We start from the raw sequence: 27739 nt of genomic DNA on the forward strand, positions 1-27739 counted from the left end.
TTGTTTCACGTTTAGCCACCATCAAACAAACATGTAGTTTACACATATTGAGGGGATGACAATTTGATGTTCTGGTAAGTTGGCGCGCGTGCGTGCGTGTGTGTGTGTGTGTTCACTGGGCATGGTGGTTATTCTGTAGAGTGGTGTGTTGTGGGGCTCCCAAAATCTTTTGCCAGCTTTCAGAGAAAATAATCGCATGTTTTCAAGCAGTAACTGAAATAATTACGTGTTTCGAAAACTTCTGTCCTACACCCTACTCCCACTCTAACAGAAAGAAAAGACAAGAAAAGAAAGACACCCCAAACACCCCTCTCCCCTACCCCTACACTGAGAGCATTTAATGGTCCGTCACTTAAGCAAAGAGATGCTTTGTAAGGTGCAAAGGTTCATAAACTCAAGGTAAAAACAGCAACTACGGTCACAGTGTTTCATTGACAACAGAAACATCATAATAGGTGTTGAATATTAAAAATGTATATACTGTAAACTACGTTTATAACGAACATGCTTATAACGAACTGACGGATATAACGAACTAACTTTTTAGTCCCGACTATTTGCTGTAGTTATGCTGTATATATGCTTATAACGAACTACGGTTATAACGAACTAAAAATAGTATATATAGAGTTCGTTATAACCGTAGTTTACTGTGGTCCTCGTGTACACAATAAACCTATTGTCAAGACAGATCCGAGTACATTGAAACCGTTTTAACATGTACTGGGGTAAACAATTAAGTCAGCGCTAAAAGTTTCATTCCTATCCAAACTACTGTAATCTCTTTTTAGGAATGTAAACAATCGGGCATTTCCTCATTTGTTTAAAGAGCACAATTGCTAGGCGGAGTTTAGAGCCAAAGCCTTTTTAAAAAACACAAGATGATAATTAAGAACACTTGTGGTTATATCTGAGATCAGTCTCTCTCGGCTACGAATCATGTTGTTTGAAGCTAACTCAAAGGTAATTTACTAAAGAATTGATTTCCCTTCGTAGGGTTGTACGATTAATTATATTCGTTCTGATCCGATGTCGATATTAGTTACTTCTTCAACACATAACTCACACTTACCAAGACACATACATCAAAATATTGCTAAACAACAAATGATATATAAATATCTATTCACGTGACGAGGCGTTACGACACAGTACAATCCGAAGCTTCATGCAAGTCAGCGAGCCTGACCGGCCGATCCAGTTAGTCGCCTCTTTCGACAAGCATTGACACCTTTTACGGCAAGTATGGGTTGCTGAAGACCTATTCTACCCTTGATCTTCAGGGGTCTCACATGATATGAAGTATATTAGTACTCCCGGTGAAACCTAAGCACACGTATGCCGTTCAACATTTTAGCTTGTGTGAAGTGTTTTAATGTGTAAAAATACGGATAACTTAAGTGATCGCTGCAATTAACGACATCAGCCTGCACCGATTTGTGCAATTAAGATGACTGTCCTTGAAATATTCATATCTCCGACACCACGTGACCGAAACAGCACAAGGTTACACGCGACTTACCTGTTAAAACTGATCCATTAGTCTGGAGAGAGCAGTCAGTGGCAGTTTGTGTTCATTTAATACAACTGATTTAACCTGTGTAGGCTTTAACGATTAATAAAACTCGTTTTGCTCCGATGTCGATATTAGTGATGAGGACTATTTGCTTTCTACTTAACTTCTTGGTCGCGTAATTACCGACAATGTAACAAATTACCAAGACACATATATTAAATATTGATAAAAATCAAATGAATGTAAATATCTACTCACGTGACTGATCGTTACGACGCAGAATAATCCGATATCACATGTTGTGATGTATATTATTACAGCTAAAGTTACGAAGTGTTCTCCCGTAAACGTATCCCGCGACAAGAAGTGTTCGACATGCCAGTTGGTATTTGTATGTTTACAGAATCCACGCGTGGTTACTGTTCCAATGCAATGTCAAGCATTCAAATAATGTAGTAGCAACGTGTCTACAAATTGATCAGAATCTGCACATAGTCGCCACAACGGTTATAAAACTCCTATCGCAACATCACAGAAACGGTTAATGGATGTCGTAAACCGTCGTAAATACTGACAGGCGTTCTCGAATGAATGTCGTAAAAATCTTCAGAACAAATGACGTCAGTACTTTCATTAACGATAAGGTAGATTTGTTCTCCGTAACGAGTTCGTGATCGGAAAATCGATGTTTGGTGTTGGACCCACACCATCTCCCTAGTAATGGTAAGGTAACTGGACGATAGGCTAACGATTTGCGTCTTTGTTTTATGGGGAGACCAGGTAAAACGTAAGCACACACTTAACCTTAAACATTTAAATCTGTGTAAATCTTATTATGTGCTACAAAATCGAAACTACTTAATGGATTGCTGGAATGTACTACATCAGCAGGTCAGCAACGAATTGTATATAAAGATGAATGTTCGTGAAAATGTTTAGATTTCAGACACCACGTGACCAAATCATGGTAAGGTTGCACGTGGCTTATCTGTATACGTGTTGTCTGTATTAACAGACACATTAGCCTGGCGAGAGCAGACAGTGGCAGTTTGTGTTCAATAACTAATTTATCAAATCAATAACACTACTGTTTTCCGGTCTTAACCTGAAATGTACGTTTAGGCGAGAGAACAATGTTCACTGGGCGTACTGGGTGTTCTGAAATATGTACACCCCCACCAAAAATATTGATAATATAATACATATATTTTCTCTCTCATTTTCAATAAATAAATAAATAAATAAATAAATAAATAAATAAATAAATAAATAAATAAATAAATAAATAAATAAATAAATAAATAAATAAATAAATAAATAAATAAATAATCTGCCTCAAACAAACATCCCAAATATTAACGATCAAATACATATATTTTCTCTCATTTTAAAAAAATAAATAAATAAATAAATAAATAATGGGCCTTTCAAACTTTCAACTTCTCAAAGACTATTCTCTCTGCCAAAGTTCCCACAATGAAACTGACATAAAAGTCTGATTTTCAGTTACCTTTGATATAACTGCCACTGCTACTTTGCCTTTTACGCCCAATGAAATCTGTTCAGTCGGCTAAACGAGACAGGTTATTCTCCGGCGTTGATGTTTAATATTTACAAGCCCGGTAGTGTTAATGTCTAATAAGCAAATGCGAAGTAGTGTGTCAATTGATTGTGTATACGAACAATATATACCGCAGAACCCGACAATAATGAACCACTTCCAGAACGTGGTAATTTACATTATTATTTGATTGCGATGGTAATGTTGATGGAAATCCTTCCAACGCCTCACATAAAGGTGGGGCTATTTACTCCCCAGTAATCGACCGTGGTGACAACGTCAGTGATCATGCCTGTCTATTGTGTGAATTATTGCGTTTTATAAGCCTCTTATCGTTATTATTGTTATCGTTATGCCTGTCCAGGGGATGCGCTTTTAGATTCAACGAAATGTTTCTGTTCGCTATGTCTACAATGTTAAGACAAAAACATTTTTTAAACAAAAAATACTTTTACAGATTTAAAACAAAAACAAGAAAGACCCTTTGAATAGCTTCCAATGTGTGGCTAGTGCGCTCACTGCTTAGTCTAGCGGTTAAAGCGTTGGCTCGCCATGGCGCAGATTCGGGTTTGATTCAATTCAGATACAATGAGTAAAACCGCTCTTGACCAGTGCTCCCAGCCGAGTTTTCGTTGTCGTTTTCGTTTGTTGTTTAACGCAGCATCGGCAACGCTCCAGCTATATGACAGCGGTTTGTAAATAATCGAGTCTGGAGATACGATGACATGCATGAACCAGGTCAGCGAGCCTGACCACCCGATTCCGTTAGTCGCCACTTACGACAAGCATGGTTTGCTGAAGACTGATAGACCTCATACTACATGTAGCTTTCGAAAAAGTACAAAAAAGTCATATACTACACGGCTACATATCCAAGATTACTGCACTTATATAGCGTGTGTGTGTGTGTGTGTGTGTGTGTGTGTGTGTGTGTGTGTGGCTGCTTGTACCAATCCGGACTGATGCCGATTTATAGTGCTAGCACACTAAGATACCATGTATGAGTTTAACAGAATTACCCCACTCAGACACAGTATACCATCTTGTAATGTCTTTGAGTATGGCGTGGCCGGGGATCGAACCCCGGACCTTCTGCTCTCCGGGCGGATGCTCTACCACTAGACCACGGAGGCTGCCCAGGACCCCTAAAGCATACAGGGCCACAATGCTATTATATTTAGTTATTTCTTCATCATTACATGAAAATGAATTTGAATCATACAGAATGAGGTTTTGATAACAATAATGGAATGGTGCGATATTGCGCCATTTTCAGTCTAGATAATGGACGCAGAATTATGAATTTTGAGGCCATGTAGCCACGCCCTTTAAGTAGATGGGTAAACAGTAGCCACGCCCTTTAACTAGATAGGTCAACAGTAACCACGTACTTTAACTTGATGTCAATCTAGCGTCTTTCATGATTGTCATAGTCCAATATCGTCAATAGAAGAGGGCAGTTTTCAAATAATGATAAAAATTGTGGGGCTTCCTTTATGAAATATGAAAAAATTGCTAATATATGCTGATTATTTTAAAGTTGTCGGGTACAAAAAACACTAACACTTTCAAATAAATCAATCTGTCCGGGACTGTGTGTCAGGGAGACAAATTACATGAAGTATGATCCTTGCCCCTCCATCATCCGTTCTAACAAACAATGTCCGTGGTAAACCATCACGTCCTTCCGGAACTATCAGGATCAGCGGAAACAGACAAATGGCAACGAATGATTTGATTATTCGTTTGTTGCACTCAGCAATATTCCAGCTATATGACGGCGTCTGTCTGGACCAAATACTCCAGTGATTGAAATAATGAGCATCGATCCACGCAATTGGGTTACGGTGATATGCATCAACCAGGTCAGCGAGCCTGACCACCCGATCCCGTTAGTCGCCTTAAATTTACGACAAGCATAGTCGCCTTTTACGACAAGCATGGGTTGCTGAAGACCTATTCTACCCCGGGATCTCCACGGGTGCTCTCATATTTGAACCTATAAATTGACCACAAATTGCATTTGACATGAAATGAAATTATATGAAATGAATGACACTCGCTGGGTTGGCCGCGGTGGAGTCCAGGTGTCTGTAATTTGTAGCTGAGTGAGTGAGTGAGTGAGTGAGTGAGTGAGTGAGTGAGTGAATCAACGCCTCTTCAGTATTCCAGTTATATCAGGTCGTGTCAGCTTCATATGGAAGGAAAGTGATACAGCTCTTAAACATTTACCACTTTGGGGTAAAACCACAATCACGGGTATGGTGCTGATAAACCTACATTCCTAATCGGCGAGAACCGGGATTCGAGCCCACGATCGTTTGTTTCTTGCGTGCTCAAGGGACACAAATCGGCACTACGAAAATCTTCTCTTCGAAATCGAACTCAACAGCGAATCAAATTGCAGCAAATTTTTATCAGGCTACTGGAGTACGAGTTACGGGTCAGAAGATTAGAAATAGTCTACATTCAACTCATCTCCATGCTCGTCGGCCGCCCCCTACAAATCGTCACATTGCCAACAGACGTCAATGGCGTACACAACGTCGAAACCGGGGTATCGTCGTTGGTCACGTGTCATGTTTTCAAGTTCCGATTCACTTTGCGCTTCCTTGATAGGCGTGGCTGTGTCTGGCGACGTCGAAAAGAACGTCAAGCCAATGTCAACCTCAGGACAAATTTGGAGGTGGATCGGTTATGGTGTGGGGTGGCATCACTATCACTAAACTTGGTCAGGTGGTCCTAGAGGAGTGGGAAAGACTCCCTCAAATCGTCGAGTGAATGAATGTTTGATATATCGTGGCGGTATTACGCACTACTGATCCAAAAACGTCAACATAGAGATTGCCATCTTACCCCTGTCGTCCTTCAAGATCGTTGGAGGTCATATCATCTACTGTCACAGTTCATTACCGGTTGTAATGTGTTCGTAGTTTGTTCATTATTATCATACAACTATTAGAAAAAACTAATATGTTTTACAATTTCGAAAAGTTGCGTGTAGAGGGGGGAAGGGCGCTGAGCTGATGATGAGCCTAACGAGCCAGAATCACCAAAACCCTCTTTGCTGCATTTTTTATTTTGATCTGTATATAATAATAATAATAATAATAATAATAATAGGCAACTTATATCGCGCATGCTCGACACGCACAAGTGTACAAAGTTAATCTTGAAAGGCATCAGGGACAGAAGGGTGTTGAGGGGGACTTGAAGAGTCAAAAGCTTGGAGACTGGTTATTCCATTCCGTGGCGGCGGCGAAAGGGAAAGGCCGGTGGCTATAGTTCACGGTCTGGGTTGAGGGAAATGTCCTGCATTAACCAACTATCTCACAGTTAAGCACAACATTCATGAATAACTATTTAAATACGGTAATCAAAACAATGTATAAGGTGCTACGGTTCTTTGAATGTTGGCGATAGATTTAACAGCTCTAACTTATACTTCACTGTCGTGGTATAAGCTGGATACATGCCTTGGGATTAAACAACAATCACTCGCCAGAGTATACAATCTAGAAATGCGGTCGCGGTTCGAAATCAAACATTAAGATCACTTTAACATTGTAGTGCGCTGTGTATTTGTACAGCGAAATGGCTGATGTCACGGCGTTTGTGTTGGACCACGTGGTCAGACTTCCCCAGACGTCAGAAACTACACAGTGATATATTTCCAGAGTATATGTACCACTCAGAGAATACCGCCACATAATACCGCCCGCACTGGCTGTCAATACCGTCCTGGTGTTGTAGTTAAGGGTGAGATGATTGAGGTAGAGTTAAGAGTGAAAACATCTATTGTCCGCCATTGTCCGCCATTATCCGGTCAGTGCAGGTCACTCGGTGCCAGGCGTGAGTAAAGTACAGTTCCAGGGTATTGTTAATGTGCCTTGATAGATGTTAGTTGTTTTTCGTTCTGAATCGACGTGCGCAGTGGTCTTGACGGTTTCAAACAGTAATTGGTAACCAGATATGACGTCACGAGTCATTAGTATATGACACTGTTGAATTATTAGGCTGAAAAATGATTTTTTGATACAAAAAAAAAACTGTTTTAAAATAGCGTATACCGCTATTTTACTTCACTGAGCTTCCATTGCTCACCCCCTCACGCACTCACTCACTCACACACTCACTCACTCACTCACTCACTCACCCAAAGCCCACCCACTCACTCACCCAAAGCCCACCCACTCACTCACAGCCCACCCACTCACTCATTCACTCACTCACTCACTCACTCACTCACTCACTCACTCACCCACCCACCCACCCACCCACCGGAGCATCAATATAGAAATGGGGTCGCGCTTCCAATGCTAACATTAAGTTCACTCTAACCTTGCAGGGAACTGGTGAAGAAGGTGTGTAGCACGGATCTTGCAAGAAAATAACCCGTTTCAAAGATCGTCGTGATTGTTTATTGATATTACTTGCATAGCGTATTATTATTGTTCAATCATATTGAACGTCGCTCGTGGCGATTCCGGTTCAGAACAGGCCGCTTTGATGTCATGATCTGCCGTCATAGTATTCAGTCGGTATGTACGACGTATCAGAATCGATTATTTAAAGCCCGCCATGAGGTATGTGCATATGCGGCGTTTAACAACACTCGTGGTATTAATCACATTAAATAATATTAACGCCGCACTCAGAAATATTCCAGCTATATGACGGCGGTCTGTAAATAACCGAGTCTGGACCAGACGATCCAGTGATGGGCATCATGAGCCTCGATCCACGCAATTGGGACACGATGACATGCATCAACCTAGTCAGCGAGTCTGACCACCCGATCCCGTTAGTCGCCCTTTACGACAAGCATGGTCGCCTTTAACGACAAGCATGGGTTGCCGAAGACCTATTCAAACCCCGGATCTTCACGGGTCTGTTGTTTAGTAAATCTTATACATGTGTCAACGCTTTGGCAAATAATTTGCCTTTCTTACAGAATATAACCGGTTCTGATATATCCGTATCATGTTCCGCAAAGCTAGATCCCCAGACAAATCAAGGTATATTAAAGACATGCCATTGAAAACCATTACAGCAATTAATTCCAAATACACAAACAAAACCACATTTACCTGTTTTTCACACAAAACCATAAACAAAAGCGCCAATGACAATATGTACCCGTGGCATTCAACATCGTGTGACAGAACAAGACCTATTATGTCCCTCTCTCGTTAATAATATTCTATTTCCCCCCTTAAAGACAGGTCCTGTTTCTCAGTGGTTCTCGTCTCCAGTTTCGTTCCGGTGGGTGTATAAGCACAAGTAACGGGTGAGTGAGTATGGTTTTACGCCGCTTTTAGCAATATTCCAGCAATATCACGACGGGGGACACCAGAAATGGGCTTCACACATTGTGCCCATGTCGGGAATCGAACCCGGGTCTTCGGCGTGACGAGCGAACGCTTTAACCACTTGGCTTACCCGGCCGCCCCCACAAGTAACGAATACCAACGATTAATATATTATTCATCCAAATGGAAGCTGATCTCACATATCATAACTCAAGTCACCCAGTCTCTGCACAAGTGTTTTCAACACTCTGTGATCCCCATTGCAATCAAATATATAACGTTGAGCTATCCAGGTGTAGAGGGCTAACTTATATTTCTCAAAGGAAGATATTACCGTAAGAGTGCGACCGTTTGTTATTCTCGAGAGGGGTGGGGTGGGGTGGGTTGGGTGAGTGAGTTTTATCACGGCGTGTCAGCTTAATGTGGGAGGAAAGCCCTAAGTGATACAAGTCTCAGACGTTTACCACTTCGGTGAAACCCACGAGCACGGGTATGGTGCTGACAAACCTAGAAACATAATCGGGGCGAACCGGGATTCGAACCCACAATCATAGGTTTCTGGCGTGCCCAAGGGACGCAACTCTGCACAGCGAATCGCGGCGCCTTAGACGACTTGGCCACCCGTGACCCCGGGTTGGGTGAGATTAGGGTAGGGGGTGGGGTGGAGGGCAGTATATCAGCACTATCACGACGTGTCAGCTAAATGTGGCAGGAGAAGGACGTTGACAATTGGTGATATTGCTTTAAAAATGTTTATAGCGGTAAAACAACATTCAGTCATGCATATTGACCATACACGAACTGAGGTTTGTCAGCACAACACCCGTGCTCGTAGGTTTCCCCCACGCTGGTAAACGTCTGAGACTTTCCTCCCGCCCCAAGCTGACACGCCGTGCTATAACTGAACTACTAACGGCGTCAAACACAACTCACTCACTCACTCACTCACTCACTCACTCACCCACCCACCCACCCACCCACTCACTCACTCACTCACTCACTCACTCACTCACTCACTCACTCACTCACATACAGTGAAAAGAACTGTTTACATCAGAGCTAAGAATGCCCGCTCCTGGGTGTGCACCTTGCCTGAAGTAATAGGTTAATACAAAAAGCGGAACGAGGCGTCTGGCGAGCGACGATTATAAACTAGATTATAAAGTAGCTCATGTACACGTATTCAATTTCCATATATAAGAAATAAAACACATACTTTGTTATTTACACATTGTTAATATAAATTTATATACCTTGTAGAGTTCCTCATATAAATGTGTTTTCCTTCCTCACACAAATCTGGCTTTGCGTTTCTTTCTTCTTCTTTTTTGAAGAATATTATAAACGTATAAATCATCATTTATTATATTTTGTCACTGTAGTACAAGTAAATCTTGTCAAATATTCATTTTGATTACAGTATATATATATATATATATGTATATATATATATATATATATATATATATATATATATATATATATATATATATACTGTAATCAAAATGAATATTTGACAGCTTATATGACATCAAACAAGATTTACTTGTACTACGAGGAACTCTACAAGGTATTGAGCCAAAATGCTGTGGAGAGAACACTTGTGGGTTGTAGTAGTCTCAGTTATCGGTATATAGGAAAAGTCCAAGGTGAATGTCAGCTACCATCAATAACGCGTATGTCCCCCATTGGATAGCGGCCTGACATCTCCTGCCCATGGAAGAGACAAGTATGCGAATCACATCCTGGGGAATGGTAGCCCACTCAGCCTGCAACGTGAAAGACAACTGCTGTAACGTGTGGGGTTGTGGTTGATGTCGGCGGAGCCGTCTATCCAATTCATCCCACAGGTGCTCTATCGGGTTCAAATCCGGGGATCTGGAGGGCCAGGGGAGAACATCAACGTTGTTGTTGTGTAGACAGGCCCAAGTGATCCGTGATGTATGGTAGGAGATGTTCGTTGATGTATCGTTGAGCCGTAAGATTGCCCTGAATATGGACCAAACCTGTCCTGCCATGATGAGAGATAGTCGCCCACATTATAACGCTACCCGCTACCCCAACGCTGTCCACTGTTTCCGGCCTGTACGCAGTTTCCGGCGTAACGTTCTCACCGACGTCTGAAGGCCGGTGCTCTTCCATCCCCTCGACTGAGGAGAAATCGTGATTCGTTGCTGAACCAGACATCTCTCAATCTGAGTTGAGGCCATACCCTGTGTTGACGACACCAATGCAGTAGTTGTTGAGGATGTTGTCGACTCAATATGACACGTCGAACAGGACGTCTTGCTCGTAGAACTGCTGCTCTTAAACGGTTTCGTAAGGTTTTGTCGAATATTCTGCGCTGTCCGGGTATTTGGGATGCGGTTGAGGTGGCTGTGGTCGTCGTTTCACGTAGGTGGCGCAGTCGGATGTAGAGATCTTGGGCGGGGGTGGTTACTCTTGGTCGTCCTGACCTTGGCCCATGCTGTTGAAACCGATCCCATAGCCTTGTGATGGTGCTGTGTGCTACATTGAAAACACTGGCTACAGCTGATCGGGATTCCCCTTCCTGCAAGCGGCCTATGACGTTGTTTCTTTGCACTTCTGTTAAACTTGGCATATTGTTGAACTGTCACTGTTCGATTGATGCAGATTCATCAATCAAACACACTGCACTTTATTACCGTTCATAATGTTGCTGCACGTGTTAATACATTGGGTGTGATTTCCGAATCGTACGTGTTTCCCGACTAATGGTTTGCATGTCCTTGTTGTGATCATTTTGATCCTGGAGATTTGTCCCTGACACTATAACACATTAAACCTCTTCATTTTGCACCTCTTACCTCTTCGTCAGCTAATTTTGCTTTTATGACCAAAAATATCCGTATTGCGTTTCTTGTTTTCAAGAGAATATTAAGTCTCGAATAATGCTAAACCCGATCCTGAAATACAGTATAAAACGTTTGAGGTTTCACTTGCACAAACTATAACATGAAAAGTCTACATATAACGGGGCGGTCGGGTAGCATTGTGGTTAAAGCGTTCGCTCGTCATGCCGAAGACCCGGGTTCGATTCCCGACATGGGTACAATGTGTGAAGCCCATTTCTGGTGTCCCCCGTCGTGATATTGCTGGTATATTGCTTAAAGCGGCGTAAAACCACTCACTCACTCACTCACTCTTCATATAACAGTAAAACGAAAGTTATACTGCCTATGTCATTGATTCTAACAGTATACATGGCGAGGACGAATGTAAATATTTACATACTCTGAACCAAAGCACCGGTCCGTGCACGCAGATGGGAGGATTTATTCAGGTACGCATGACATGACGAGTTGTGTGTTTGACAAACACCGTTTCATTTGCAGGAAGTAGTTTTTCTTCTGGCAGATTGACGCAACTTATATGGTATGGCTGTGTTAACTAAGAGTGATGGTAAGTTGTCACGAATATTGATTCTGCATTATCCGTTAAGCAGAACATTGCACTGTTTGTCAGTGGGTGGTGGGCGATAAGAATTTAATTGTCAGCCGTGGGTTGTGATCAATGACGTATGTGCATATGTAAGCATGTGTTTATGAATCCCTATCAAATAGTGATGATACCAGGTGTTCGCGAAAAGCTGCGAGAATCCAGCCTACCGGTGGCACCAGTCACAAACACATGCAAAGGCAATCAAGTATTCACCTTCACAAATACAGGAACATAATGCACAAGTCAAATCTTACATCTTCCTCCGACAATACATAGAAGATAATAAAAAAGAGGAAAATCTTCCCAGTTCGATCTCAGTGCTTATATAGGAATATAGTCGTGCATTAAGATCACTTTGCGGAACAAGACCCAGACATTGTAATTAGTGCTTTGTGTGAAATTCGTGTTCGTTATGTAATTAGAATGATCATTAATCATTGCTATACATTATAAAGTCTGTGTTTAAACAGGCCAAGCTTGGTAGGTGTTCTACTTTGTCCCAATAATTAGCTCCATACGACAAAGAACTCCCCAACCAATACCATGTACTCATATTTAGGACATGGCGCTATTGTATTACCGGTCTACCACCTGCTAAACACTGCTACCTGAGACACCTGCTGTCCGATTAATTGGTACATTCGACCTTGGCTTGACCGCCGGTCAAAACGCCCAATCAGGTATACTGTCTATATTTCTGACTCGGAAACAACAAATAAGAAGGCAAATAACAACGGTACGGAACAATGCATTGATTTTCACAGTTAGCGTCGGGTGTGGACGGTGTGATGGATGCTGCGGGGCGTGGCAGTCTGCTTCCCGCGTCTTCATCGTCACTCCAGCCTTAATTGGACGCGAGTGACTAGTATTCCGAAAGAGTTAGAAGTCGCCATCTTGTCGCCAGGAATACGAAAAAATAATCATATTGTCATATTGTTGTAAGAGACCCTATGCTTGTTGTAAGAGACCACTATGATTGTTGTAAAAGACCACTATGTTTGTTGGAAGAGACCACTATGATTGTTGTAAGAGACCAATATGTTTGCTGGAAGAGACCACTGTGACTGTCGTAAGAGACCAATATGTTTGTTGGAAGAGACCACTATGATTGTTGTAAGAGACCACTATGCTTGTTGGAAGAGACCACTATGACTGTCGTAAGAGACCACTATGCTTGTTGGAAGATACCACTATGCTTGTTGGAAGAGACCACTATGCTTGTTGGGAGAGACCACTATGCTTGCTGGAAGAGACCACTATCCTTGTTGTAAGAGACCCCTATCCTTGTTGTAAGAGACCACTATGATTGTCGTAAGGGACGACTATGATTGTCGTAAGAGACCAGTATGCTTGTTGGAAGAGACCAATATGATTGTTGTAAGAGATCAATATGCTTGTTGGAAGAGATTAATATGCTTGTTGGAAGAGACCACTATGCTTGTTGTAAGAGACCACTATGATTGTTGTAAGAGATCAATGTGCTTGTTGGAAGAGACCACTATGCTTGTTGTAAGAGACCAATAGGTTTGTTGGAAGAGACCACTATGTTTGTCGTAAGAGACAAATATGTTTGTAGGAAGAGACCACTATGATTGTTGTAAGAGATCACTATGCTTGTTGGAAGAGACCACTATGACTGTCGTAAGAGACCACTATGTTTGTTGGAAGAGACCATTATGCTTGTTGTAAGAGACCACTATGTTTGTTGGAAGAGACCACTATGTTTGTTGGAAGAGACCACTATGTTTGTTGGAAGAGACCATTATGCTTGTTGTAAGAGACCACTATGCTTGTTGTAAGAGACCACTATGATTGTTGTAAGAGATCAATATGCTTGTTGGAAGAGACCACTATGCTTGTTGTAAGAGACCAATAGGTTTGTTGGAAGAGACCACTATGTTTGTCGTAAGAGACAAATATGTTTGTAGGAAGAGACCACTATGATTGTTGTAAGAGATCACTATGCTTGTTGGAAGAGACCACTATGACTGTCGTAAGAGACCACTATGTTTGTTGGAAGAGACCATTATGCTTGTTGTAAGAGACCACTATGTTTGTTGGAAGAGACCACTATGTTTGTCGTAAGAGAGAAATATGTTTGTAGGAAGAGACCACTATGATTGTTGTAAGAGATCACTATGCTTGTTGGAAGAGACCACTATGACTGTCGTAAGAGACCACTATGTTTGTTGGAAGAGACCACTATGCTTGTTGTAAGAGACCACTATGTTTGTTGGAAGAGACGACTATGCTTGTCGTAACAGATCACTATGATTGTCGTAAGAGACCACTATGTTTTTTGGAAGAGACCACTATGCTTGTTGGAAGAGACCACTATGCTTGTTGGAAGAGGCCACTATGTTTGTTGTAAGAGACCACTATGCTTGTTGTAAGATGCCCCTATGTTTGTCGTAAGAGACCACTATGTTTGTCGTAAGAGACCACTATGCTTGTTGTAAGATATCAATATGCTTGTTGTAAGAGACCACTATGCCTGTTGTAAGAGACCCCTATGTTTGTCGTAAGAGACCACTATGTTTGTTGGGAGAGACCACTATGCCTGTTGTAAGATATCAATATGCTTGTTGGAAGAGACCACTATGCTTGTTGTAAGAGACCCTATGCATGTTGGAAGAGACCACTATGCTTGTCGTAACAGATCACTATGATTGTCGTAAGAGACCACTATGTTTTTTGGAAGAGACCACTATTCTTGTTGGAAGAGACCACTATGCTTGTTGGAAGAGGCCACTATGTTTGTTGTAAGAGACCACTATGCTTGTTGTAAGATGCCCCTATGTTTGTCGTAAGAGACCACTATGTTTGTCGTAAGAGACCACTATGCTTGTTGTAAGATATCAATATGCTTGTTGTAAGAGACCACTATGCCTGTTGTAAGAGACCCCTATGTTTGTCGTAAGAGACCACTATGTTTGTTGGAAGAGACCACTATGCCTGTTGTAAGATATCAATATGCTTGTTGGAAGAGACCACTATGCTTGTTGTAAGAGACCCTATGCATGTTGGAAGAGACCACTATGCTTGTTGTAAGAGACCTATGCTTGTTGTAAGAGACCACTATGCTTGTTGTAAGATGCCCCTATGTTTGTCGTAAGAGACCACTATGTTTGTTGGAAGAGACCACTATGCTTGTTGTAAGATATCAATATGCTTGTTGTAAGAGACCACTATGCTTGTTGTAAGAGACCCCTATGTTTGTCGTAAGAGACCACTATGTTTGTTGGAAGAGACCACTATGCCTGTTGTAAGATATCAATATGCTTGTTGGAAGAGACCACTATGCTTGTTGTAAGATATCAATATGCATGTTGGAAGAGACCACTTTGCTTGTCGTAAGAGATCAATATGCTTGTTGTAAGAGACCACAATGCTTGTTGTAAGAGACCACTATGTTTGTTGGAAGAGACCACTATGCTTGTTGTAAGATATCAATATGCTTGTTGGAAGAGACCACTATGCTTGTTGTAAGATATCAATATGCTTGTTGGAAGAGACCATTATGCTTGTTGTAAGATATCAATATGCTTGTTGGAAGAGACCACTATGCTTGTTGTAAGATATCAATATGCATGTTGGAAGAGACCACTATGATTGTTGTAAGAGACCACTATGTTTGTTGGAAGAGACCACTATGTTTGTTGGAAGAGACCACTATGCTTGTTGGAAGAGACCACTATGTTTGTTGGAAGAGACCACTATGCTTGTTGGAAGAGACCACTATGTTTGTTGGAAGAGACCACTATGCTTGTTGGAATAGACCACTATGTTTTTTGTAAGAGACCCTATGCTTGTTGTAAGAGACCCTATGCTTGTTGGAAGAGACCACTTTTCCATGAGCCCCTCACGTCCTTGTGCACATGAAGCCATTTCTTTTAAGAAACTACCTAATATTGATTAGTAAAGGATAACTTTAGCTGGTCTTGCTCTCGTTGAGTGTTTCACATACAGTCCATAGAGTATTATCGTGTAGCATGATTAATGTGCAAAAGAAAGGTTAAGTGTATTGACATACGCACTGATATTTTCCTCCTAATCGATCTGATACATGGGCAAATGCATGTTGAACAGGTAAGAAGAATGAGGGTGCATATGCATGAGTGGATTCTTCGACATACAGGTCCAAATCAATACCAGGTAATCTTGGTGCTTACTGGAACATGTACCTATGACCTTCTCGCAGGACATGATACCCCTTGAAACAATGACGAATGCAGAGAGTAAAACATAGAGGGGAATGTCAAAACACAATATCATTGTGACCCGGTTTGTGATGATAATAATAATAATAATAATAATGATAATAATGATGATGATGATGATGATGATGATGATGATGCTGCTGCTGCTGCTGCTACTACTACTACTACTACTACTACTACTACTACTACTACTACTACTACTAATCTTGGTTTTGACACAGAGGTCCATCCATGGTACGACCCGGAATATGTAGAGGGCGTCATGGAAAATGATAAATACAAAATCCTTTGGAATAGGCCCGTATACAGTCTCAGACGTATCCAGTCCAACAAACCTGATCTTGTCCTTTTTCATAAAACCAATAAAATCATTTATATCATTGAATTTTCTGTCCCCTTTGACACTAATGTGATTGACAAGATTGAGGAAAAACATGGCAAATATGCGGACCTCGCTTTCGAAATGTCACGATTGCATCCCAAGTACCAAGTTGTCCGACTCCCCATTATTCTCGATGCCTTAGATTTGGTACCTCCCAATCTGTTGACTGACATTGGGAAAGTACCCGGGTTTGCTACCAGGAATACAGCCCTTCTGACAATCTGGGTAATGCAGAAGGCTGCATTGTTGGGGGAGTCTCCACATTTTCCGAAAAGTTCTGGGTGGATTTGACTAGACAAGGCTTCCTGGGAGCAGTCCCATTCGCTGTCTGGGCTGCGTGTAGAGGAGGCAAGGGCCCTGAGCTGATGATGAGCATAACCAGTCTGACAGTGCCAGGATCACCCAAACCCTCTTTGCTGCATTTTTTATTATAATATGTAAATAATAACTACCATGGTGATTGTCTTGTGGTTTTGACACAGATGTCCATCCATGGTACATATCAAATCGGCCCAGACTCAGTTTTTCAAGGAGAGGCTATCTGAACGACCACTGCATCGAGTTTATATGCAGTGTGTTGAGACGGTCAGCAACCCTGCAGAAACGTTCGCTTGGATGAGGTCGGCTGGCCTGAAAAGTGAAACAGAAGGTTTCCTTTTTGCTGCTCAGGACCAGTCACTTCCCACTCGAAACCGTCAATGTGTGATTTCGTATCAATATGTAAATTTGAAATGTAGATTATATAATGAATTTAATGAGACTGTCCAACACATTGTCAGTGAATGCCCAGCTATGGCACAAACACAGTATCTTAAGCGACATGATGTAATGGCTTGATCATATTATTACCGTTTTCGCAATGCTAGTGGTTCTGACGCAGAGGTCATGGAAAATGATAGATACCAAGGGTTATGCAGGTCTTAGACGCGTACCACGACGAGCACGGGAATGGTGCTGACAAACCTAGAAACATTATCAGGGCAGGCACCTCTAGGAGTCGAACACAGGCGTCAGTTTCTGGCATTGAATACATGACCGGGGGTGGGGTTGGCGGGTGGGGGGTTGGGGCCAAAATGATACTGGTCATAAACGTTTGTTGCTTTAATAACACCTATGGGCATGGAGTGATGCTGACAGATAAAGGATGTTAATAATCAGTGGTAATCCAGGATGCGGAACTAGCATCAGTAGGTGATCGACGAACTTAAGGCCACTGGTCATCTGCCATATTCTAACATCGCAACTCACACCACCCACCACAGTAGTTCCACATTGTAATGAAAGTTGCTGCTGATGTGTGAAGTCTACGCTGAAGTACATAGTTCGAAATGCTGTGTAGAGGTGTCCGCAACCGTGGTCTAGTGGATAGAGCGTATGCCGGGAGAGCGGAAGGTCGGGGGCTCGATGCACTAGTCTTCACAAAGACGTTTAAAGATGGTACTTGTTGTTACCCTGACGCGCTCGGCGTTAAGGGGGTAGAACAAGGACTAGCCGGTTCGTAGTCATTATACTGTGTCTGAGTGGGGTATTTTTTTAAAATGCAATGTACCTCTTTGGGTTAACTCTATAAAACCGCTATAAAGTCCAGACTAGCACGTACACACACACACACACACACACACACACACACACACACACACACACACACACACACACACACACACACACACACACACACACACACTAACACACACACTAACACTAACACACTAACACTAACACACACTAACACACTAACACACAGATATATCATTGGTAAAATCATAAAGGAAAACTATGTTGGAATTTAAAATGTGAAAACGTTCTTTAACTGGAGCTACAATGCCGACAAAGGATCTGACCCCCACATATACAAATAGACGTATAAAGTATTGACATAAACGTGTAAAACGTATCTCACATTTAGGTTTAAATGGCATCCAAATTCACCTCGAGCATAAAATGCGTAAAAGTTGTTAATTCAACAAGCATCACTGCCACTTACCTCATTCCTGCAGAGTGAAGTGACGAAGGTAGCTCACATCCTGCTGTTGATGAATTGGTCCTCAACACACGTAAATAACATGAAAACAGCCGCGTACAAACACAATCTACCACTACGCTGTTTATCTTTGCGGGTTAAAACTGAAAAACCTCGCCCTAAAACTCGCTCTCACGTGACGTCATAGCGGGGAAACATGTCCACGACGGAGTTATGTGAATAGTAGAAAGAGAGAGATAATAGTATTTGGATGAAATGGACGCCAATGAACTAGCAGCTGTCGCTCACGCCTCTCCAACTATACTTCATCATCTAATTCGCGTCAAAATATTCCCTAGCAACCAAACGCTCTCCGTGGCATCTTTGCAAGAGAGGTTGTGATTGGTCCAAGCTGCTAATGAGTATAGATCATTGATGGCGCATATCTGCCAGCGGTGGTATAACCAAGAGAATACAGCGGGGTCTATATTCACCTGCTGGACTGGCCAGCGGGAGATTATTCAAGGACGTATTATGACAGCAAACGTTCTATCGATTTATCAGGGTGTATTGTGATTTGACATACGGCTGGTGAATGGGGAATCCATTAAGCGGAGACAGTCTTTCGGCAACAGTTAGAATCATTTGACTCAAAGCAATTAGAATGCGCGGGTAGATTACTCGAGCGTTTATATACACTCACATACACAAATACACCCATACACACGTACAGACACAGGCAGGTAGGCAGACACACACATACACATAGCCACACGCACACGCACGCATACACACACACATTCCTATTTCATATATTATTTAAACACTAGAAACGCGCGGGTATATTGCTAGAGCTAGAGCGAGCACACTCACTCACTCACTCACACACATATCTACACGCACACGCACGCACACAAACACACGCCTATTTCAATCTTAAAGAAAAAACCCAACTAAAGACGCGCGAGTAAATTGCTGGAGCCGTTTATACACACTAACACAAAGACACACTAGCGAGCACACTCACGCACACACTCACAACACAAGCCTGTTTCATACATAAAGCAAACAAACACTAAAAACGAGAGGGTAGATTACTAGAGCCGTTCCTGCACACTCACAGACACACAGACACACAAACACATAGACACAAACAAAACAGACGCAGACGCATGCCCACACACATAGCCATACACACGCAAACACACGCTTCCACACACACACACGCGCGAAGACACACACACTCACACACACACATAGCCATACACAGCAAACACACGCTTCCACACACACACACACACACACACACACACACACACACACACACACACACACACACACACACACACACACACACACACACACACACACACACACACTCACACACACACATGCACACACACACACACGTTAACAAACACATACTTGTACTTATTCAAACATACACTGAACAAGTTGTAAAACGTACCGCGTATTGTGAAATCTGAATCAATGTTAATGGCTGCTCTGCGTCCTTTATGTCTATTTACTCCAGCCTGACTGTCGACAGCACTTTGCTGTGTCGATGTATTGAGTTTTGTGCATTATTCATTTAATTAGGTCAGTACATTCAAATACTACCAGCATCCAAAAGATGAAAGGAGGGAAAAAGAATTCACAGCTGATCAAACTAGTTACACACTTTCATCAATAGTCAGGTCAAGGCACTGGGGAGGAATAAGAAGGTACCCGACAACTTTGGGCACAGGCGGTAAGGGGTCAATAGCAGCGGAGGGTTTCATGCGTTAAGCGTGTCAAGATCCAATGGACCTTTCGTGAGAGGGAGGGTTTGGTTTACTATTTTTTTCAGTTATTTCACGCTGGGTGACACGATGTGTGCGGAAAACGAAACGAAAGAGGTAGTTTGTGAAACCAACGAGTAAGGATCATAATTGGCATAAATCTGTGATCCTGGCACGGCTAAGGGAAGCAACCATGCACAGCGACCGCTGGACAATCCATGCCTCCTCTGCATATTGAGCTGCCCCTTCACAGTCATGCATGTGGATGGTCTTATAACTTTTAACGTTGGCACGGGTGGCCCAGTCGTCTGAGGCGCGCCAATTCGCTGTGCAGAGCTGCGTCCATTGGGCACGCCAGAGACTTATGATTGTGGGTTCGAATCCTGGTTCACTCCGATTATGTTTCTTGGTTTGTCATCATCATACCGGGCTCGTGGCAAACACCAAATTGGATTACGTCTGATACCTGCATCATTTAGGGCTTTCCTCCTACATCAACTGAAACGCCGTGATATAACTGGAATACTTTTCCAAGCGGCGTTAAACCCACCCCGCTAACTTTTAATGCCCGATTGGAAGAGTGAGTGAGCGGCACTTGAACATTTCAGTAATCATCAGGGCATTGACGTTTCCTACGAACATGCGCAGACAAACCAAAGGTCATAATCATGGAGAACCCGAGACTGAACTAGGCGGAATTGTTAAATAGTTGCGAATATTGTCCATAGACGTTCGTGTATTCCCCGTGGCGGTCGGGTAGCCTAGTGGTTAAAGCGTTCGCTCGTCACGCCGAAGACCCGGGTTCGATTCCCGACATGGGTACAATTTGTGAAGCCCATTTCTGGTGTCCCCCGCCGTGATATTAGTGGAATTATGCTAAAAGCGGCGTAAAACCATACTCAGTCAGTCAGTGGTGTATTCTCCGCCGAAACGCCCGAAAACTGGCAATTCTTGTTTGTGTCTTTGGCGAATATCGTGATATAGGGCACAGTAAGATAAAAATGACAAAGAAATATGCTCATATATCTGAAAAGCGATATACAAATAAGGTATTCAAGTACAAATACAAATCAAGTCATTCAGGATGTTACAGACACATATCTTCGGGAAATCCCATAGACTGTAAGTTAAAACGTGTCGACCAGTCCAGACAAGCAGTTCTACTCTATGAGTTTTGAGGGGCGGTCGGGTAGCCTAGTGGTTAAAGCGTTCGCTCGTCACGCCGAAGACCCGGGTTCGATTCCCGACATGGGTACAATGTGTGAAGCCCATTTCTGGTGTCCCCCGCCGTGATATTGCTGGAATATTGCTAAAAGCGGCGTAAAACCATATTCACTCACTCACTCACTCACTATGAGTTTTGAAACTATATCTCTGTTAGAACGGCTACGTTCATGGGTATATTTATGTTGTAAGGATGTAAGCCAGAGGTCAATCAGTCAACTGCAGATACATGGTAAGTTTTTGTAATAATAAAAGTATGGCATATTTTGTACAGGTGTACTGGGGATCCTGGGTTAGACAGGGCCCAGCAACCTATGCTGGTCGTAAGAGGTGACCAAATGGATCGAGTGGTCAGGCTTGGTGACTTGGTTGTACCTTCTTCGTACCCGACAGCGTAAATCGTTGCTCACAATATCAATCATTTGATTGCCCGCCCCAGACTAGATTATTTACAGACCGTCGTCGAATAGCTGGAGTGCGGCGTTAAACAACAAACAAATGACGTGAGTTTCCATTATTTAACACCGTGATAGGAGTGGAGCTACCGTGGACTCTAAAATGGTGCCCATTAAGCCGATCGGGACGACTATCGACCGTGATATTATCTCTGTGCTAATTCGCAGGTAAAACAGTTCCTATCTTTAATGGCTCCTACTTACAGGCCTATCTCCACTGGTTCTGGTATGTCCGTATTGTCGATCTACATGCTAATAAAAATATCTTCTTTTATCAGCCACGAACTCTCTATTATGAAAGATGGTTATTCAACCATTTAGGAGATAAACGTTACGTGGTTTCTGATTTACGATGTTATTCGATCACTTTAGAACCGACGGCGCTACATTAATACAATGGGAACATCCTTGTTATCTCCCCGGGAAATGGCTGCATTGCTAAAAGATTAAACCTTTCTCACTCACTCACAAACGTAGAGAGGCGGTGGGGTAGCCTAGTGGTTTCTATTTCTGGTCATCTCCCCGAGGCAAGGGAGTTAACTGACTATAAAAGTCCAGTTTCCACCCTTGCCGGACAAAGCTGGTATTATGGAGTATTTTGGCTGGGCTAACGAGTCTATGCATAGTCCAATCAAAATCGCGTACTGAAATCAACTTCCGGTTCGTAAACTGTCGTGTAGGTTTCGGGCGATTGATGTATTTACAAAGCATGTGTACCGTCAACGTAGCGTTAACAGAGATTTTCCATTTTGTTTGAAGCAAATGCAAGTGATATGAGAGGTGGGCTCTGATTGGTCAATAGGAGGGACATAGATGGGACATAACTCGTAATAGTCACTGGTGGTGCTACGATCGAACCCAGAAATTCCAGCCTAGTTCGGCAAGGGTGGAAACTGGACTTATGCAGTCAGTTAGCTCCCTTGCCCCGGGAAGATGATTTCTGGTGTTCTGCGCTGTGATATTGCCGGAATAGTACAAAAAGCATAGTACTCACTCACTCACTTATAAACGCAGTATTGTATTTGTCTTCCCACAGCGACCGTTACGAAATGTTGAAAGTATGTCAGTATTAGTATTGGAATCGCAATAACATTTGACATAAAATTATATTTTCGCCGATCATTTTTGTAATGAGATCACAAGAAAACTGACCTGATTTTTCATACTCTGATCACAGAAAAATCTAGCGAGGCCACATTCCCGATCAACCGTTTAAATTTGGGTGTATGTGGAACGCGTCTCAGTTAGAGGTAAAGATAAACCGCATCATCATATGTGATCAAGCACGAGATAGGGGACCTTATGGTTGAAAAATCACATTTTGACTTTTCATTATATTTTAAATCGACAACATTTTCAGCACGATTTATCACAGATATCGATCTTCACTGAAGTAAGTTGACGTCAAACATTTTTTATGACGTCATAGCACAATTGTATCATTGCACCAATGGGGTCCTTTGACTCCTGGTGGGTCCCATATGTTGTTTGTGTCACCTTGTGAGGTCACTGTGCCGGCCTCCAGGTAAATCCTTTGTTGACCATGCATTGTGGCCATCACTATAAAGGTGCACAAATGAGATTGACTAGTCAGCCATCAAGGCAGCGGAATATCTGCAATATGTTATTACTTGAACCAATTAGATGATAAAGCAAGCTATATTCTCCATCAACGTTAGGTATGTTTTAAAAAGAGAAATCTATTGTGCAATAAATTTTTACATGAGCTATATAAATATAAACAGTCACCTGTTTGGTCGTTTGAAATGTAAATGCGATGTTTTGGACATTTGAATTTTCGTTCCTCCAACATCAGGCTGACAAAAAGGCCATGAGTCGCTGTGGGCTTTCCTCTAACATTAAGCTGACATAAACGGCCATGAGTCGCTCTGGGGTTTCCTCTAACACCCAGCTGACAAAAACGGCCATGAGTCGCTGTGGGCTTTCCTCCAACACCCAGCTGACAAAAACGGCCATGAGTCGCTGTGGGCTTTCCTCTAACACCCAGCTGACAAAAACGGCCATGAGTTGCTGTGGGGTTTCCCCTCACATCGAGCTGACAAAAAAAGCCATGAGTCGCTGTGGGTGTTCCTCTAACATCAAGCTGACCAAAAACTGAAAAAATCTTAAAATGGTGTTTAACTCACACACTCGCTAACAAAAGAAGTGCACCCCCTACCCCCTACCCCCTACCCACCCGCCAACGCTGATAACAGTAGCTCATTCATTTATCGTGAAATATATCAAATTTTGTTTGGTTAATTGATGGCTGTCCCTCAACGACTGTATTATGTGTGCTGACAGAGAGCAGCTGTGGTGGGTCAATACATACATGCATATCAGTAGATCTATATGCGAAAATTCCCGAAAGTCACCGACGGACGAGAGATCATGGTCACAGATGGTTACGATAAAGAAACCTTAGACAGCGCGAGAGTTGAAGTCGATCACTGGCTGTAGCGGCTCTATAGCTCAGTTGGTTAGAGCGTCTGCCTAGTAAGCAGAAGGTCGAGGGTTCGACTCCCCCTGGAGCCTTCTTTTGTCTTTAATACAAAACTGGTTTATACAATCCCGTACACTTTCTGTACTCAAAATGAAACAGTAATGTCACGTGGGATTATTTTTCACCTACAATCCTTTACATGCATATGGATTTTGGGATTAATGAATTATTTTAAAGAGTCACCAGATGACAATTTCATGCATTCGAGTCGGAATTTCTGCTCGGAGTGTCAAAGTCAAAAACAAAAGGAATTTTGCCAAGAAATTTAACTCTGCGCCCCTGATATCGTTCAACAATGGCCAATAGTCAATTCCCTTCCACTGATTCACCAACCCGAGCCTCGTCTGTTTCTCTGTATAAACATCAAATATCGAACCTTCAAATCAGAAAGAAAGATAACATTGTGATTTTTTATGCATAGAGATTCAGAGTGACATTGATTATCCACAACACTGTGTGACAAGAGGGATGACTTCAGCTACCCAATAGTTAACGTTCTATTTATGTCGAGCAATATTCCAGAAGCTCCAGCCTTTGCCGCAGCTTTTAGACACAATTGAGGATGCTCTTCTTTCGTAGATTTCAAAGAACGTCATACGACTCTTGCTTAAAGTTTGTTTGATCAGGGTTACAACATTCAAGTTCTTAATAAAGCATTCAAGTGTGTGGTGGTAGCAAATGTCCAAATTTGTACGCATCAATGACAAAAATTATGTCGGGTGCAATTCCTTATTGTGCCATATGTTCAGTTTCTTTTCAGGTAAACAACTGACTTGACTTTTCATGTGTTTGTGACCAGTGCCACCAATGGGGCGGGATACGCTGACCTATTCACAAACACCTGGTGTCAATACATGCTTATGATATAGTCAGAATCGTGCAATAGATTCTACTTTTAGTTGAGATTTTTTAATTATGGAAAGCTTTTGACGCGTTTATCTCTATATAAAATGCCAGACAACCAATATCATTGTCACTGCTAGCCACTTCTTCGGAAGATCAGAGTTCAGCAAGACTGAGCTTGTAGATTTGAATTTCTTTGGTGCCGGAGAAGTGGAATGGTGCCATTCCATGGACTGACGTTTTGACTCGTGTTCGTAGTGGTAGACCCATGTTTCATCACCCCTTACTAATCTCTTTTTGAACTTGACGAAATCCTCCTCAGTTAGCTCTAAATATTCTCTGGCAATGTCAGTTCTTTCTTCCTTGAAATCAGAATTTAGAAACTTTGGCATCCAACGAGCAGATATCTTATGCATCTGTAAATGTTCAAGAATAATAGTTTTAATGGATCCGTGACTTAGACCTGTGTCTTCCTCAGGTTCAGCAATGGTAATATGTCTATCTGACAGTATAAGTTTTTTTCTATCTCCTTGATTGAATATTGATTGATGGAAGTCCAGACCTAGGGTCACCATCAAGGCTTGTTCTCACAGCCTTAAACATAGCCGCGTAGCGTTTAACAGTGGAATAGCTAGGGTACGTATACCCATACCATTGTGACATGCTGTCATGAAGTTCTTGAGGAGTACTCTAAAGTAAAAAAACTTGTTGACTTCGGTCCTCGTTCTCTTCCATTTCTGTGTCCATTTAGACCCCTATCACGTTCAAGTGGCTGTCACTAATATACAAACGGCCTCAACAGACCAAATACACTTGCAATGAACTACTTTAACAATGTACTACATTGACTAGTTCACTTTGTTATGGCCCATATAGTTAGTCTGGCTTAGAACTTTTTGACCTGCCCTCGTATCTCGCAGTGTGACGTCGGACGTCAATTCAACGTCCACGGGAACACCATATGGCACTTCTGGCGTCGTTACCAACGGAACAACCACGTCAGAAACCGTTCCCGCAGAGGCCGCCCATCAGTGACACAGGTTCCAGACACCAACTTCCTTGCGAAGACATTCCGACGACGTCTGCGCATCTACCTCATCTGTTCGAACGCCCACCCAGACATCCAATCATAACGGCAGAACATCAACGTGAACGTCTCCAGTGCTGTTGACAACATTTGCGGTGGACAACAATGTTAATGTGTTACCCTGGCTTGATCCCTGATCCAGATCGCTGAGGTGAGGCGTAAAAGCAACAAACAAAACATTCCTTATCTGACATAATAGAACATCATTTTGTGAAATTTTTTAAAAAAGATATACCAGAACTCTATGTAATTTAAATTTACCCTGTGTTAAGTTGTCCATGCGTAGTACACGTGGAATAGATCGCTATAAGTGACAGACGTGTGCAAAGTTCATGCGTTTTCAGATGCTACTTTATTTAATCGTTTGTACATTTAAAGATCATGAATAGTATTATGCTTCTGTTGATTTTACATTTAATAATAATAATAAAAATGATATGATGATGATGATAATAATAATAACAACAACAACAACAACAACAACAACAACAACAACAACAACAACAATAACAATAATATAATAAGTGCATTAATAATGCGCCAGATGCCATTCACCAAGTAGATGCTCATAGCGCTACACTATTATTACCCCGGTCAGTGGATCAGTATGCACTCGATTTTCATTCTCATCTCCCTGGGGAGTATACAACCAATAATTTGTCCGTCAGCCGTCGTCCTTGGGGAGTTGGCTTTTACGCTTCCTCAAATCGGGAGATGAGGGTTCGAGCCCAGCTCTTTTTGAAAAATAATTGCAATCACTCACTGGAATGCCATAGCAAGAACTAGTTCCGTCAATTTCCAATGTTGATGACTTAGTTGATTGCGTGTCATTGTTTCCCGACGGCTTGGGTCGTTGCTCATGATATCAGTCACTGGCTTGTCTGGACTCGTCTATTTACAGACCGCCGTCATGTAGCTGGACGATTGTTGAGGCGGCGTTAGCAAACAAACAAAGAAACAAAGAAACAGACAAACAAACTGTGGTTCGAGTTAAAAAGATATTTTTATTCCTGCCCCATTTTCGGCACTTTTGTGTTATGTTGAATTAAACGCATATACAATATCGTATATAACAGTGACAGAACAAAGGGATAAATCGTTGCAAAAGAACTTTTATTGTCGAAAGTAATATATTTGAATAATAACAATTATTTATTTGATTGTGAAATGGGGAATAGGGTATATGGGGCCGGTTTTGTTACGTACTTTCATATCTGATTATAACCGTGTGTTTGATATATGATGAAGCAGTGTCCACACACCTGAGAGTCTGTAATGCATAAATGACTACGGTATAATCGAACCTTTTACCGCCTCTTCAACAACTTGCTCGTGAGGTTTGGGAACTAGGGTGTGAACCAGTGTCCTAACATCACATTTTGTTTCCATTACCAGACCCGTTGAATTCATCTCGAGTTCCTTATCATTTTTAA

At 42.1% G+C, this 27739-nt stretch overlaps 1 protein-coding gene and 1 non-coding gene across 10 annotated transcripts in view; one reads left to right on the forward strand and one right to left on the reverse strand.

The window, feature by feature from the left end:
* The window catches only part of LOC124134537 (probable 3',5'-cyclic phosphodiesterase pde-5), a 113576-nt gene extending 94852 nt beyond the window's left edge, over positions 1-18724 (reverse strand). For all 9 annotated transcript variants that reach the window (XM_048400404.1, XM_048400405.1, XM_048400402.1 and 6 more), the window contains exon 1: positions 18438-18724. The gene's annotated coding sequence lies outside the window, so the exon portion shown is untranslated. The remainder of the gene's footprint in view (positions 1-18437) is intronic.
* Positions 18725-24334: 5610 nt separating this feature from the next.
* Trnat-agu lies at positions 24335-24408 on the forward strand. The gene has a single exon. It is a non-coding gene; the product is annotated as a tRNA-Thr (tRNA).
* Positions 24409-27739: the final 3331 nt, after the last annotated feature.

This window comes from Haliotis rufescens, unplaced genomic scaffold (genome assembly GCF_023055435.1).
Source record: "Haliotis rufescens isolate VD_foot unplaced genomic scaffold, xgHalRufe1.0.p SCAF_2, whole genome shotgun sequence".
NCBI lineage: Eukaryota > Metazoa > Mollusca > Gastropoda > Lepetellida > Haliotidae > Haliotis > Haliotis rufescens.